The 16682-nt window shown below is 36.4% G+C and overlaps 1 long non-coding RNA gene across 2 annotated transcripts in view; it reads right to left on the reverse strand.

Annotated features, from left to right (window-relative positions):
* The window catches only part of LOC127869144 (uncharacterized), a 41909-nt gene that overhangs the window by 13293 nt on the left and 11934 nt on the right, over positions 1-16682 (reverse strand). For both annotated transcript variants that reach the window (XR_008044428.1, XR_008044427.1), the window contains 6 exons: positions 15779-15938; positions 12823-14884; positions 7309-8627; positions 6719-6772; positions 2527-2583; positions 138-670 (listed from right to left, as the gene is read on the reverse strand). This is a non-coding gene — a long non-coding RNA (uncharacterized LOC127869144). The remainder of the gene's footprint in view (positions 1-137; positions 671-2526; positions 2584-6718; positions 6773-7308; positions 8628-12822; positions 14885-15778; positions 15939-16682) is intronic.

The following is a 16682-nucleotide window of genomic DNA, read 5'->3' on the forward strand; positions in this document are numbered from 1 at the left end:
ACCCTTTGTTTTATTTTGTTATACAGCATAACAATATCAATATGCTTAAATATGTTTGGAAACGAATTTTTGATAATAACTAAAAATTATAAAGAAATTAATTCTTTAATTTGTGCATGAATACTTGTATTAGCTACCTTTCATATGCGTCAGTGTTGTTCATGTATTGTTTCATAACTTCTGATTTCCCATGTATGGTGAGATACTGAAAGTAAAATAATACGGGGTAAAAGAGTGACTTGGCCAATGAAACGATGGGGCTTTGCATGCAACAAAATCACCACTTATAACTTACTGTTAAACGGTTTCACACAATTTAAGTTCAAATTTAATCCTTTGAGAAATTTAGATTTGATACAAACCTTTATATAATATATGCAAAAAATGCCGCTTTGACTATAAAATAACTAACAGAAAATTGACTCCAATATACCCTCTCCAAAACTTGGTTTGTGGAGTCTTATTATCATTAATTCACATCAATTGCTGTGATATTGAGATGTTCAGAAATAAGTAAGGCCATGGATGCATCATGAACCTGCGGTCAAGGCTGAGGCTATTGCTGGAGACCTGAGTAGTACAGGTTTGACATTCCGTCTGGAATCTCATTTCACTTAAGGGTCACGTATGGCGCAGTCGCACTCAGCGAGGTTTTCAGGACGGGTGTCCTCTGAAATCAAATATCAAAGAAGTGAATATCTAGTTGCATCAGCAGAAGGTCATTCTTATATTTACTGCAAGGTCCAACCTTGACAACAAGTCACCATTTGACATTAAATTAGACACAGTATAAAGGAGTGAAACTCCAGCTGCTGGAGTAGTATTCAATTATTATTATAAACAATTAGTAGGTCCTTTATTTAAGGCAAGTGACCGATTGCCCAAACAGTACAAAACAGCACAATAAAAAAAAACATAAACAAAAATAAGAATAAAGCTGGGGTCACCGCCTTGGAACAGTCAATGCAAAGCCTTGGGGGTTTAAACGGGTTTTGGAGCGCTCAACCTCACACTTGGCCCAGCAATATTCATAATACATCCAAGTGTAAATAAAATTTAACCTCATAGCATTGTAACTCAAATTAAACAATAATAAAAGGGAATTAAAACGCATTCAATTTAATTACCATTTAATTACTCAATGGTATTGAAGATACCAGAGCAACAGAGTTACAACTTTTTGAGGAACGATGGAATGAAACTATGAACAAGTGTCAACTACATTCCTTCTTTATAGAAAAAGATTTAAAAATATAGCATCCACACAGGCCATAAACTATTCAAGACAATATAACACGGTTTTGCAATGTGACAGCACACTTAAAACTGTAAAAACTGTCAGGAAAATTACGCCGATTGCATAAATTCTGATGGCATTTATGCTCAGACAAGTCGCATTATTTAGGCAGTTCATACACAAAAATAAATTAAGAACGAGAATGCCAACAAAATACACCCAGTTAGAAGACTGGTTTACATTGATCGTGAGTACATTGGCACACATGTTTACTGGTCATTTTTTCTTCATTAAACAAGTACAGAGAATCTGGCTTGTTACTAAACTTGTACACAAAATTCTGCCCACAAACATTATTGACAACTTTCATGAAGAATCAACTTAAACTGCCTTGAATTAGTGAGCAGATGTAATAGTGGATGCCAACTGCCCAACAGCCAACATGCAGCTGCTGCTGGTTGTTCTATTATACATGAACCTTGCAGGAATAACCAGGCTAATCAGGGACAACACTTTCTGCTTTTATGGAATTTTTGTTTTAAAGAAATATGTTCTTAGCAAAATCCAGTTTAGGCGGTAAGTGGTGTCCCTGATTGGAGTCAAACTCTTTACGCATTCAACCCGTTTCCCAGTGCAAGGCTCATATCTGTTTTTAAAGCTTCTATTACTCTTATAATTACAACACAAAGTGAACATAATCTGTTATATCTAATCCTTTTAACGTGTTGTTGTTTCTGTTTTAATTTTTTGATGAATGGCTATGTGTTAACATTAAACTCACTTTGCCATAGACAAAAGTAACCCAACAATGGTGAGGTTGGCATAAAAAAGACATAATTTTGTAACTCGTGAATGAAATTAAAAACAAATGATGAATTTGCCTTGTTTTCAATTATAGAACATTTAGATTGCTTTAGAGAAAAATCTTTACATATAAGATTTTTTTATTTTCAGTTACTTAAAAAACATATGGAATTGATTATGCTCTAAATCAATCTAAATGTTCCATAATTGAAAACAATTCAAATGGTAGGTATAGATGTTCAATTTAAAAAACAAATTTGAGCTTGAGTTCAAGCTTGAACCTTATGCATTTTCTTCACATGTCTATAAACGATACAATAGTTTGTGGCTGAACCCTTAAACTTAGATAAGATAAACTGGTCAATTAATTGAAGAGCAGAAACCTCAGTTTGCATAGGGTTTAACCTTATTTGTTAAAACTTGATTCCATCTAAAGTATTAGGCAATGCCACAGTGACCCCTTTTGCAATGGGAAGAGGACTTACCTATTGAGACGTACTGATTGTGTTGTAGTTGGGCCTGAACTTGTGAGTATAAGGCCTCTGTGAACAGATAAAAGGACCTTAGCGCATCCTAGTAATGTGTCCCTGTCAACCAAATAATTCATTGCATTCTGAAATGTCATCAATTACATTGGATGTAAATCAAGTTTGTTTGAGTAAAAAAAGAAATACATTATGTTTGAAAACTCTTGATACAAATGAGATATACGCTAAACACTTCATACAAACATTCAAACATAGACTACTATATACTGTACACTAGAAGCAAACATTTTTCATCCATCTGAAGCCAATATTTATTAAGTGCAGTTCAACAGCAAAAAGGTGGGACGGACATATGGAAGAATGGAAGGAAGGACGGAGAAAATTACAACAGACAAGGACAAATCGGTACGCACCCCCTTTGCCATTTCAAGGCAATTATGAATATTAACGATAACATAATGATTTTATTAAGTTAGCAGCCATGATAGAGATTTATTAATATATAAAACGCACAAACTATTTAAATTGAAATTTGAAGTAAACAAGAGATGTGTTCATCAGAAACACAATGCCCCCTATTGTGCTGCTTTGAAATAAAATTTCAATATATCATTTGGCAGGTTTAGAAATTATCTCCCTTTTAAACAGTGTTTTTTTCACTAATAGGGGAATGGTGGCGGGGCCTGTCCAAAGGAGAAAGCATGCGTTGTTTTTTACGAAAAGGGGAAATTAAAAATTCACTCTTTTATATGTAATGATATTTATTATATGAATACACATGTTTGTATGAATATAATATTCACAGCAGAATGTCTCTATACTTTTTCTGAAATATATATCAATGATTTTTTCAACATTAGTTTCAGACAGATCAGCCTTCATGCACAGTCTCAGTTTTCTTAGCCATTTTGAGTCTAATTGAGTTTTTTAAATCGATTAAATGGCAAATTTGAGCATTTAAAAAAAAATGGACCAAACTGGAATGCTTTTATCAACAAATATTGACACAATATAAATACATCAGGCCTTTTCATGGCAATTTTGGGAGAAAAATGCAATTCATGTTAAAAGTCCACTGATTTGGGAAAATCTAATCTAATTTAATATAACACTTAATAATAATTAAAAATGATATAAATTATAGTTATATACTTTGTTAGTTATTTATGAAATAAATTTGAGATATATTTATCAGGATTAGGAAACAGTTCTTTATAAAAAAAAAAAAAAAAAAAAACAACATCTGGAGGGGATTTTTTTTACAAAATGGGGGAAAAATATATACTCTTTTTTGAGGGGAATGGGGCCGAATATCGGCCCCGAAATTGCCATAAAAAACTGTTAAAGCTAATCCCTTGGATTGTATTTTTTTACTTTTGACCTTAGAGGATGACCTTGACCTTTCACCACTCAAAATGTGCAGCTTCATGAGATACACATGCATGTCAAATATCAAGTTGCTAGCTTCAATATTGCAAAAGTTATGGCCAATGTTAACGTTTTCGGACAGACGGACAGACTGACTGACGCACAGTTCAACTGCTATATGCCACCCTACCGGGGGCATAAACACTGAACATTATACATAGTAAATGACAGTACCAATGTACCTTAGTCGAGTCGCAACTTTTCCGACATTTCACACACCAAAAAAATGAAGAAAGATAAAACCAACAAAATACTCCCGGTTAGAAGTCTGGTTTACATTGATTGTGTGTACAATGTTCGATATGTTTAACGGTCTGGTTCACATTGATCGTGTGTATAATGTTAGATATGTTTAACGGTCTATGTTCTTCATTAAACAAGACAATGCGATCTGGCTGGTTACTAAACTTGTAAAAGATAGTATGCCCCAAAACAATATTGAACATTTTCATGATGATCCAATAAAACTTATTTTGAAACGGATAGCAGATGTTAACAAGTGTCAACACTTTTGCTTTTATTGATTTTTTGGTTTTTAAGGAAGCATTTCATTATCAAAATCCAGTTTTTGCGGTAAGTGGTTTCCCTGACTAGCCTGTGCAGATTGCGTTTCCCAGAGGTAAGTGGTTTCCCTGACTAGCCTGTGCAGATTGCGTTTCCCAGACGTAAGTGGTTTCCCTGACTAGCCTGTGCAGATTGCGTTTCCCAGACGTAAGTGGTTTCCCAAGCTAGCCTGTGCGGATTGCATTTCCCAGAGGTAAGTGAATTCCCTGACTAGCCTGTGCGGATTGCATTTCCCAGAGCAAGGCTAATTCATGTTTTCAAAGCTACCTTTTAACTCTTATAATAACAACACAAAGTGAACATAAGTTGTTACATAAAAATCCTGTAACATATTATTATTTTTGTCTGCATTTAGTATGAATGGCAAGGTGCAAATATTGACTTCATTTCGCAATAGACATAGAAACCCAACAGTGCTAAGGTTGGTACAACAAAGACATAATTGTTCAACTTGTGAATGGAATAATAAAAATTTTAATTGATGAATAAATTGTGATTGTTAGTGGGTTCAGGAGGTATAAAATTGATGACTTAATGTGTGATTGTTAGTGGGTTCCGGAGGTATTGAATTGATGAGTTAATTTGTGATTGTTATTGGGTTCGGGAGGAATAAAAAGTCACACGGGCATGATAATCACAATGACATAAAAATCTATAACATTGTAAGTATCAAAACAACAATTAAAAGACCATAAACACTCAAAATCAATTAATATTTCGTACAATATTTCAAAAAATAAAGTTAACACATAAAAAAATCAATGTTCCTTATAGCAATATCCAAAATTTGATCACTAGATGTGGTCTGGTAATATAGATCAAGATACACATTGCTCTTTTTTGTTTTGTGTGAATCAATATATTCCACACATGTTCATGCACCATGTAAGTGTCATATGAATAGATATTGTTGCGGAAAAATAAAATGGAATATATTGTGCCACACATATTTAAAAACGAGCATTTTGTATCTCATTAAATCTATGTGTGCATGGGACATCCCGTGTTGTAATTACACTGAACATACACAAATCCTTATATGTAACCTTTTTTCTAAATCAATCAAACTGTTTCATAATTTAAAAAAGCTCAATGGTCCTTCATGGACAAGTATCTGAATGTTGAATTGTTGTAAATGGAAAAAAGTGCCTGAAATGCTCACCTCAATTAAAGGTAAACCTACTGTAGAAGACATGACCTTGTGACATACTTTTTGACTTCACTTTAAACATTCTGATTAACTTTCATAATTGATGTGGCATAAATCTGGCCTATAGAGTGATAACCAAGTTTGTTTCAAGGTTTGAACTGGTGACCTAGTTTTTGGAAGCAATGTGACAGATTCAAACTTAACCTATAACATATCATGATAATCATCTTTGATCATGATTGAGTCATGACAATTGAGATGTGAGACCTAGTGTATTGTTACACAAGTGGCCTTGGTTTAAACTCAGGCTAAAAATTGTCAAAATAAACTTTTTGCCTTGATAATGCCAGAACATTTTGACCCAGTTTCATCAAGGTTCAATAAACATTCAGGCCTTTAGATTCTTAAACAAGCTGACAGTTGAAGCAGCACACAGCACGCTCAATGACATAGGGTGATCACAATTACTTCTCGGGGGAATATACATATGGGAAATTCCTGATGCACTCAATACACAAGCTATGGACACTTGTATTTACGTGTGATTTTATAAACCATTAAAATTATAATCCAATAGTTCATAATTTATAATTCGTCTCTAAACTAGATGTTCTGATCTCCACAAAACAAAACAACATTTTATGCAAAGCTACAAACATCAGTGACCCCTCTTAGGTATCAATTTTTTTTTATAAACATACTTACATTTAAAATGGAACCTCACTTTGTAAAGGTTAACAATTTAGATATATTGGAACCTGCTGAAAAAGTGGGTGTTTTCCATGTTATTCTGTGTTTTAATAAAGCTCTGGATTCCTAATTCAAGTCTGAATGTCAGGGATTAGCGTGAAACTGTTGCATCTTCTTCGAATGTCAAAATAGTAAAATAAGGTTGTTGATGAACCCTTGAAATCAAATAATTTGTACTGGTCTTCTTAATTGAAGAGCAGAAACCCCAAATCGCATTGAGTTTTAACTATTTGTAAAGCCAGGGTCTCCAGAATGCTTTACCAAAGTTACCCGTTTTGCCATGGCAACGGGACTTACCGATTAGGATGTTGTGGCTGAGTTGTATTTGGGGAACCTGTGAGTATAAGATCTCTGTAAACAGAAAAAAAGATCTCAGGGCATCCCAGAAATGTTTCCCTGTAAACCAAATAATTCAATGCATTCTGAAATGGCATTAGTTATATTTGAATCAATTTTGTTTGAGTTAAAAAATAATAAGAAATACATTAAATTTGAAGACTTCTGATAGAAAAGAGATACACAATTAAACACTAGATACTATACTTCTATATGCTGTACACTTGATACAAACCTAGCCTACTAAATAATAATTTATCCCTATCTTAAAATATTTATTAAGTTATGTGTAACTCAAAAAAGGTGGGACAGACATAAGGACGGATTTAAGGAAGGGCAGACCGAATAACAGACAAGAACAAATATTTACGCCCCACTCCTGCGCCATTTCAAGGCAATACAAATTGGCGGTTATTATAAATATTAACAATATCATAAGAACTGTCAGCTAGAATATAGTTTAATCAATATATAAAACGCACACACTATTTAAATTGAATTTGGAGTAAAAAAACACATCACACATTATACATGATAAATTACCAATGTACCTTGCAGATAAAGTAATCTTGGCCCCTGAGTAAGGCAGTCTGGAGCCCCAGGTCTAGAGACGCTGCACCCTCGGGTAGAACTCATTGGGCATTTGCCCCATGAAACTTGGCCAGAAAAAATCCCTGGGCGTTCGGGTCCAGCTGACCAGAGAGCCTGTTGTTCAGCTGCGTACCAATCTATGAGTGCGTCTGGTCCTGTAGGAACCGGCTCTTCCAAACAGATTCCAAAGAATTTAAATAAATATCGGAAAATAATGAAGACAATAATTTTATAATGTACTGAAAGCATTTAAATAATTGTTTTACTAAAATTGAATAGAAAAGCGGGAGTTTTCATGCAAGGAGAAACTTTTGGTACAGGAGCTGAATTTCGGCCGCAAAATAGACAAACTATGCTTGACATTCTAAAACTTATATTAAATCAAGTGTTATTCGCATTCATTTACCAAGTTTGATCAATATAAAAACACAGAATTCCTATTTGATGCTATGAACTTTTCCTCAATCAGGCAGACAACGGACTGATGTTAAGTGAACTATATGAGTGCATTCTGGGAAAAAATAGGACTTAATGTATGTGCAGTCTGCACAGGCTTATCTGGGATGACACTTTAATAGGATTTAATGTATGTGCAGTCTGCACAATCTGGGATGACTATTTAATAGGGCTTAATGTATGTGCAGTCTGCACAGGCTAATCTGGAATGACAATTTAATAGGACTTAATTATGTGCAGTCTGCATAGGCTAATCTGGGATGACAATTTAAGCCCCATATTGCAGAACACCGCTAAGATACTTCTTATTGTTCTTGTTGCTGCTGCTGCTGCGACTGGGCCATAGACAGAGATGGAGTGAGTCCCAACGCCGAAGTCGCCACCCCAAACCCGAGAATTGCCGACAACAACTGTTGTTGAATGGCGTCAATCGCATACTGCTCTCCAGGCCTAAGGTTCACATTTTTCAAGAACACCATATCGAGGTCAGTCACATTAACAGACGTGTCAGGCAACGCCTGCTCTACCTGTTGAATCAGATCGTTTCAGTTCGAGCAACTTGTCCGGCCTAATTTGTCGACGCAATCATCCAATTGTTGCTAAGCCACATCAATGCTGAGACGGAAGTCGAATTCACCTAGGCTCTGCTGTTGGAAGTGTTGATGTAGCCAACATGGGAGGAGATATTGATAGGAGGCTTGGTAGTCTGACACAAGACGTCTTCATGCTGAATTTCTTAAGCGAGCTGTAGTATTTGTGCAAGAAGGGGTTTGTCATTGACTTTCACTTCAATGACGTTTGTCATGTTTGCTAGTAAAGTTCACTGAAAAGGAAATGGAAAGTAAACTTAAACCGGATTGTTTAGTGACACATGAATAAGCCTTGCAACACCTTACTTTACAGACCTGTTTTTTTAAATGCCAAACATTGTGCCTATAATTGATATTTAAAATATTGCAATTAATTTTTTACCAATTAGAACTCAGAATAACGAAGTATCAATGTTTTACGGGCATCAGCTTTAAATTGGAATTTTTGGGTTTGTAGCAAAGTGTTATATTTATTTTTTGTAAATCAAAACCACGCATTACTTGAGCAATTTAGAATGTGAGACTGTACACCTTTAATTGTGTGACTATAGAACTTTAAAATTGATACTACATAATTTTAAATGTGGTACTCAGCAACTTAAAATGTGAGACAACACAACTTTAAATGTTACATCTACATATTTAAGTGTGAGTCTGCACACCTTTAAATGTGACAGTTTATGACTTATACCTAAGACTTAACAACTTTAAATGTGAGACAATACAACTGTATGGCATTTAATAAGATACAATATATGTGAGTTCAAAATAGTAATTAAACTTAGTGAAATAAGCAAACTAGAGCTTTGTCAAAGACATGACGAATACCCCCACATGCCACATTGACACATAATATTTTGCATGCCGTCCTCACAAAAACAGCAAACACCATGCTCAATTTTTAAAACGCACTAAGTGACCCCTTGACCTAGTTTTTGATCTAGCATGGCCCATGTTCGAACTTGGCTTTCAGATTATCTAGATAAAACTTCTGACCAAGTTTGGTGAAGATCGGATGAAAACTACTTGAATAAGAGAAAGGACACCATACTGAATGTTAAAAAATGCACAAAGTGACCCAAAAACCTAGTTTTATGCTCGGCATGGCCCATGTTGAAACTTGTCCTTAAGATCATTCAGATAAAACATTTGACCAAGTTTGGTGAGGATTGGATGAAAACTACTTGAATTAGAGAGCGGACAACATGGTGAGGTTTAAAACGCACTAAGATACCCCGTGACCTAGTTTTTGACCCGGCATGACCTATATTCAAACTTGACCTAGACATCATCTAGATACAACTTCTGACCAAGTTTGATGAAGATTGGATAATAACTACTTGAATTAGAGAGCGGCCAACATGGTGAGGTTAAAAACACACTAAATGGCCACGTGACCTAGTTTTTGACCCGGCATGGCCCATGTTTGAACTTGACCTACACATCATCTAGTTACAACTTCTGACCAAGTGTGGTGAAGATCGGATTTAAACTACTTGAAATAGAGAGCGGACATGCTCAATGTGTAAAACGTACTAAGTGACCCCGTGACCTAGTTTTTGACCCGGCAATGCCCATGTTTGAACTTGACCTCAAAATCATCTAGATACAACTTTAGACCAAGTTTGGTGAAGATCTGATGAAAACTACTTGAATTAGAGAGCGGACAACATGCTGATTGTTTAAAACGCGCCAAGTGACCTCATGACCTAGTTTTTGACCCGGAAAGGCCCATGTTCGAACTTGGCCTAGACATCATGAAGATACAACTTCTGACCAAGTTTGGTGAAGATCGGATGAAAACTACTTGAATTAGAGAGCGGACACTTAATACAGTCAGACCGACAGACCAACTGACCGACAGACAAGTTCACTCCTATATACCCCCTAAACTTCGTTTGTGGGGGTATAATTAAGCCAGTTATTCTGAAAAAAAACTTTAAAATGTGCTATAACTAGGGGCTAGCTCTGTGCAGAGTTTATTTTTACCTTTTTTGGATTGGGACTATTCGTGACAAGAGCACCGCATTGCGGGTGCAGACCGCTCATCTATTTTCTTTTTAAAGGTGAAGGGACTGTCAATTTCAATCACAAAGGAGGGAGGGGTGGAGTGAAGAGAGGTGTATGGTGTGGGGGTGTGGACATTTATTACATTATCTTCCAAAAATGGGAAAAAAAATGTTTTTTAACTGTTTCAAAAAAAAATTGGGGGGTGGGGTGGGGGGGGGTGTAATGTGTAAGGATGTGGTGGTCATTTGTGAGATGATCTTAAAAAAAAAAATTAGGGGGGGGGAGGATTCGGGGGGGGGGGGAAGATTCGGGGGGGGGGGAGGGGGGAGGGCACGGGGGATGGTTTGGGTGGAGTCTATTGTGGTATGTCAGCCAAGAGTAGTTTTGGCAAAGTATCAATCAAATCTAATCATAAATAAAGAAGTTATGGCAATTTTAGCAAAATCTAATAATTTGACCTTGAGAGTCAAGGTCATTCAAAGGTCAAGGTAAAATTTAACTTGCCAGGTACAGTTACCTCAAGATAGCATGAAAGTATTTGAAGTTTGAAAGCAATAGCCTTGATACTTTAGAAGTAAAGTGGATCGAAACACAAAATTTAACCATATATTCAAAGTTACTAAGTCAAAAAAGGGCCATAATTCCATAAAAATGACAACCAGAGTTATGCAACTTGTCCTTTTACTGTACCCTTATGATAGTTTGCGAGTGTTCCAAGTATGAAAGCAATATCTATGATACTTTAGGGGTAAAGTGGACCAAAAAAAAAACTTAAACAAATTTTTAATTTTCTAAGTATAAAGGGCCCATAATTCCGTCCAAATGCCAGTCAGAGTTACATAACTTTGCCTGCACAGTCTCCTTATGATAGTAAATAAGTGTTGCAAGTATGAAAGCAATAGCTCTGATACTGTAGGAATAAAGTGGACCTAAACACAAAACTTAACCAAATTTTCAATTTTCTAAGTATAAAAAGGCCACATAATTCTGTCAAAATGCCAGTCAGAGTTACATAACTTTGCCTGCACAGTCCCCTTATGATAGTTAGTAAGTGTTGCAAGTATAAAAGCAATAGCTTTGATACTTAAGGAATAAAATTGACCTAAACACAAAACTTAACCAAAATTTTCATTTTTTTTAAGTATAAAAAGGGCACATAATTCTGTCCAAAATGCACGCAAGAGTTATCTAATTTTGCCTGCCTAGTCCCCTCATGATAGTAAGTAAGTGTACCAAGTTTGAATGCAATAGCATTGATACTTTCTGAGAAAAGTGGACCTAAACGCAAAACTTAACCGGACGCCGACGCCAAGGTGATGACAATAGCTCATAATTTTTTTTCAAAAAATGGATGAGCTAAAAAATCATAGTGTTTTGAATTTAATTGGGAAAATGGTTGTAGTTTTTGCTAAACATAGTTTAAACAAGGGACAAAATTGTCACAAAACCAGGTTTTCATTGTGAAAAAAAATCTGATAAAGGGAGACAACTCAAACTGAACTTTTGAAATGAACAAACAAAATTAACCCCCTTTGTAAGTTTGTTTTAAAATAAATCTATTTTTAGTCGTGGCGACCTTGACATTGGAGATATTGACGTGATTCTTTCGTGCGACACACCGTCCCATGATGGTGAACAAATGTGCCAAATGATTTTAAAATCTCATAATGAATGACATAGTTATAGCCCAGACAAGCTCATTTATGGCTATTTTTTACCTTTGAACTCAAAGTGTGACCTTGACCTTGGAGATATTGACGTAATTTTTTCGCGCAACACACCGTCTAATGATGGTTAACAAATGTGCCAAATGATTTTAAAATCTCACAATGAACAACAAAGTTATGACCCGGACAAGCTTGTTCCGCCCGCCCGCCAGCCAGCCAGCCAGTCCGCCCGCATTCGCCAATCTATATAATAACCAGTTTTTTTCCTTCGGAAAACCTGGTTAAAAACCAGGTTAAAAATGAGAATAAGTGTTATCAAGATAAATTGTGCTAAGGTTCAACTTATACAGCTGCATATGGAAACAAACTCAATTTGTAACCTATTAAAACATTGTTTGGGGTCAAACCTTGAATTGAGAACTTTAGCCAGTAATTATGGAAAAAATAAACTGTTTAAGATTAGGAATGGGACTCAATTTTGCCCCAATTTCGACAAAATGAATAACACTGTATGATCACACCTGAAGCTCAAGAAGCTGAGCTGATATGCTGGCCTCGGTGATATTGCCAAAGGCTGAATTTGAGTTCTGATTAACTCAATGTTGCAACCTATCAAAACATTCTTTTTCTACTGGGAAACCATGAATTGAGAACTTAAGCCAGTAATTATGGATATAGACTTTTTGAGATAAGAATGGGGCTGAATTTCGGCCCCAATCTCAAAAAAATAATAAACACAGTAAGGTCTCACCTGAAGCTCAAGAAGCTGAGATGACATGCTGGCCTTGTTGATATTGCTAAGAGGCGAGTTTGAGTTCTGCTTTCTTCAGGTTGCGAGTCGAAGGGCGTACTGGACCACACAACAAAACTGCTGTCATTTTCAAAGCCTTCTCAATTCAATGTGAGGCCTTTTGGGCTCGGAGTGCTAAGTGCTCATAACAAAACAGAAAACAGAAACCAGACATGTTCACTTTAAGCACCTTGTTCACAATAGTGGGCGTAATTTGAGTCTGTGGCACACCCCATGGATGTATGGATCTCTCAGTGTATACAACAAAGTCTTTACTGCCTGTCTGTGTCAGCATGGATGTATTGTGCTCTGGGTGTTAACAACCAAGTCTTTACTGCCTTTCTGTGTCAGCATGGATGTATTGTGCTCTGTGTGTTTACAACCAAGTCTTTACTGCCTTTCTGTGTCAGCATGGATGTATTGTGCTCTGGGTGTTTACAACCAAGTCTTTACTGCCTTTCTGTGTCAGCATGGATGTATTGTGCTCTGGGTGTTTACAACCAAGTCTTTACTGCCTTTCTGTGTCAGTATGGATGTATTGTGCTCTGGGTGTTTACATCCAAGTCATTGCTGCCTTTCTGTGTCAGCATGGATGTATCGTGCTCTGAGTTAACAGCAAAGTCATTACTGCCTTTCTGTGTCAACAAGGATGTATTGTGCTCTGTGTTCACAACCAAGTCATAAATGCCTTTCTGTTTCAGCATGGATGTATTGTGCTCTGTGTTCACAGTCAAGTCATTACTGCCTTTCTGTGTCAGCATGGATGTATTGTGCTCTGTGTTTACAGCCAAGTCATTACTGCCTTTCTGTGTCAGCATGGGTGTTTCGTGTTCTGTGTTCACAGCAAGGTCATTACTGCCTTTCTTTGTCAGCATGGGTGTATCCTGTTCTGTGTTCACAGCCAAGTCATTACTGCCTTTCTGTGTCATCATGGATGTAATGTGCTCTGGGTGTTTACAACCAAGTCTTTACTGCCTTTCTGTGTCAGCATGGATGTATTAAGCTCTGTGTTCACAGCCAAGTCATTACTGCCTTTATGTGTAAGCATGGATGTTTTGTGCTCTGAGTTCACAGCAAAGTCATTACTGCCTTTCTGTGTCAGCATGGGTGTATCGTGTTCTGTGTTCACAGCCAAGTCATTACTGCCTGTCTGTGTCAGCATGGATGTATCGTGCTCTGGGTGTTCACAGCTTAGTCATTACTGCCTTTCTGTATCAGCACGGATGTATCGTGATCTGGGTGTTCACAACCAAGTCATTACTTCTTTCTGTGTCAGCATGGATGTATTGTGCTCTGGGTGTTCACAACCAAGTCATTACTGCCTTTCTTTGTCAGCATGGATGTATCGTGCTCGAGGTGTTCACAACCAAGTCATTACTGCCTTTCTTTGTCAGCATGGATGTCTAATGCTCTGGGTATTCACAACCAAGTCATTACTCCCTTTGTTTGTCAGTAACATTGCCAAAAGTCCGTTCTATTATGATATTTAGTCCGCTGAGAGGACAATCTGGGGCAGTCCGTAACCCTACAGTCGTCCAAACTATTAACAGCAGAAGTATCCCACTAGGAAAGCTTACGCTTTTATTGTTCCTTGATTTTCTCCCGTTCAATTTCTGTTTGTCCCATAAAGATTGGAACAAGTTATTGAACGTTTTATTTTTCATGATATTTGTTGTGATGTCCAACAGCAACAACTGACTGTTGGCGTTACCATAACTACTGCTATTACTTTTCGTGTCTGTAACACTTGTCCCTCTCAGGCCCACAGGGAACTCTAGCTTAACAAAACTACCCAGGCTTATGTTTGGAAAACGTGGCATGGGCATTGCGTTTGTTCAGAACAGAATCATGCTCAGAATTTCCTGCAGAACAGAGTTATTCAATCATGCTGACTTTTTGAGTCAGGAGGTCAAGGGGGATGAGTTAGAAGTCAGGGGAGGGGAAGGGTCGTTCTGGACTGGGGCTCCTGCAGGCGGGACTGGTGCGGTTGCTGGGCCAACTCGATATCAATGCTGGTGCTCTGCTGAAAACAAAAATAACACAGTGGGTGATAGGAACTTGTAACAAATTATATTATAATCTATAACAAACTATGCCTCTTGACAGATTGTGAAGGTTTTCAACAATATGAATTTCTAATCTGGCATTTAATTGGTTCCTTGTCCTTAATAGCATGAACATAAATACAGTTAAGTCATTTTGTATTACAACAAGAAAAGTATTGGCTAATGCTATACTTATCTGTAAATTTATATCTATTATCTTTACTCCATTTTCAGAGATGTATTTTCATAAGCCAATATGCGGATCACTAATGTTAGAAAGTGTCGTCTCAGATAAGCATGTGAAATTCACATAAGCTAATAATGGAGGGTAATTTCTGACTAGACTGGATTTTCATAAAGAGGATTATTTGTTCAATGAAAAATACCTTTAAGAGGAAAGTGTTGTCCATGATTAGCCTGTGTGGACTGCACAGGCTAATCTGTGACAACAATTTAAGCACATGCATAAGGCCCCATTTTTCCACATCACAGCTTATTTATCTATTAGCCAATTTTTTGCTGCATAACAAAAAGAAGGAAAACCATCTGGTTAAAAATTTAATATTTTTTAATTGTACTTATTCTATTAATCACATTACTTTTAAAATGCCATTAGATATGTTTTATTGTTAATATATGTTTCAATAAATGGGAGGCAACAATATCAATATTTAATAATAATATTAATGTCTCACCAACATTGAAAAAAAAAACACACAAACATATTATTTTACCATGCCTTTACAGATCTTTTATGGTTAAAATCTGTTTAAATTCACACTAGAAAACTGTTTTAAAGTCAATCAACATGTAAGTTGTAAGACATAATAAAAATAAATAAAACATTAAACAACTTAAGGGCAACAACTCACTGCTGGTGCAGATCTACAGTTCTCTCCCTTGTTAGTTTCAGCTAAAATGTCCTTCATGTTGCAATACCAGGACATGGAAAGGCTGTGTCACCCTCACATTGCTGGACTTTGATTTGGCTGAGCCTTTCACTACTCCTTTGTCTTCTGTGCTTAGCAGTTGCTGTAACATTGAGAAAACCAATATGAAGTCTTTTGAACTAGTAAATTAGTAATACACCAGCAATTTTTTTGCCAAATTGAAAAAAGTATTTGTACCACACCAATGAGGACAAGGGCTGTTTGTAAAACATGCATGCCCCCCATATGGGCTGTCCGTTGTAGTGGCAGCCATTGTGTGAATACGATTTGTCACTGTGACCTTGACCTTTGACCTGGTGACATGAAAAACAAGAGTTCCGCGGTCGGAGATGACCGCATTGAAGCCGGATTTTTGATTTAAATGACAGGAAAGTACCTTTCGTGTTTTTGTCAATGCAATACTTAAATTACTGAAATATTGTTCAAAGGTCAAAATGAAATGTAAGTACTTTTCAAGGCATGAGCAAACCTTGTGTTATGTTTTGAATGCATGCATATACATGAACAACAATAACCTTTACGTCAAGTTTGAGATTCTAGGTCCAAGCATACCAAAGTTATAACAATTTTAACATTTTAACATTGAAGGTCACAGTGACCTTGACCTTCAAATGAATGACATTGAAATGAGCAGTGGTGATCTTCTAGTACTGGCCAACCTTTATGTCAAGTTTGAAGACTCTAGGTACAAGCATACCAAAGTTATAACATGGAATAAGAACTTTAACATTTTTACCTACCAAAGTTATAAGAACTTTAACATTTTTACATTCAAGGTCACAGTGACCTTGACCTTAGAATGAATGACCTTGAAATGACCAGTGGT

This window comes from Dreissena polymorpha, chromosome 2 (genome assembly GCF_020536995.1).
Source record: "Dreissena polymorpha isolate Duluth1 chromosome 2, UMN_Dpol_1.0, whole genome shotgun sequence".
NCBI lineage: Eukaryota > Metazoa > Mollusca > Bivalvia > Myida > Dreissenidae > Dreissena > Dreissena polymorpha.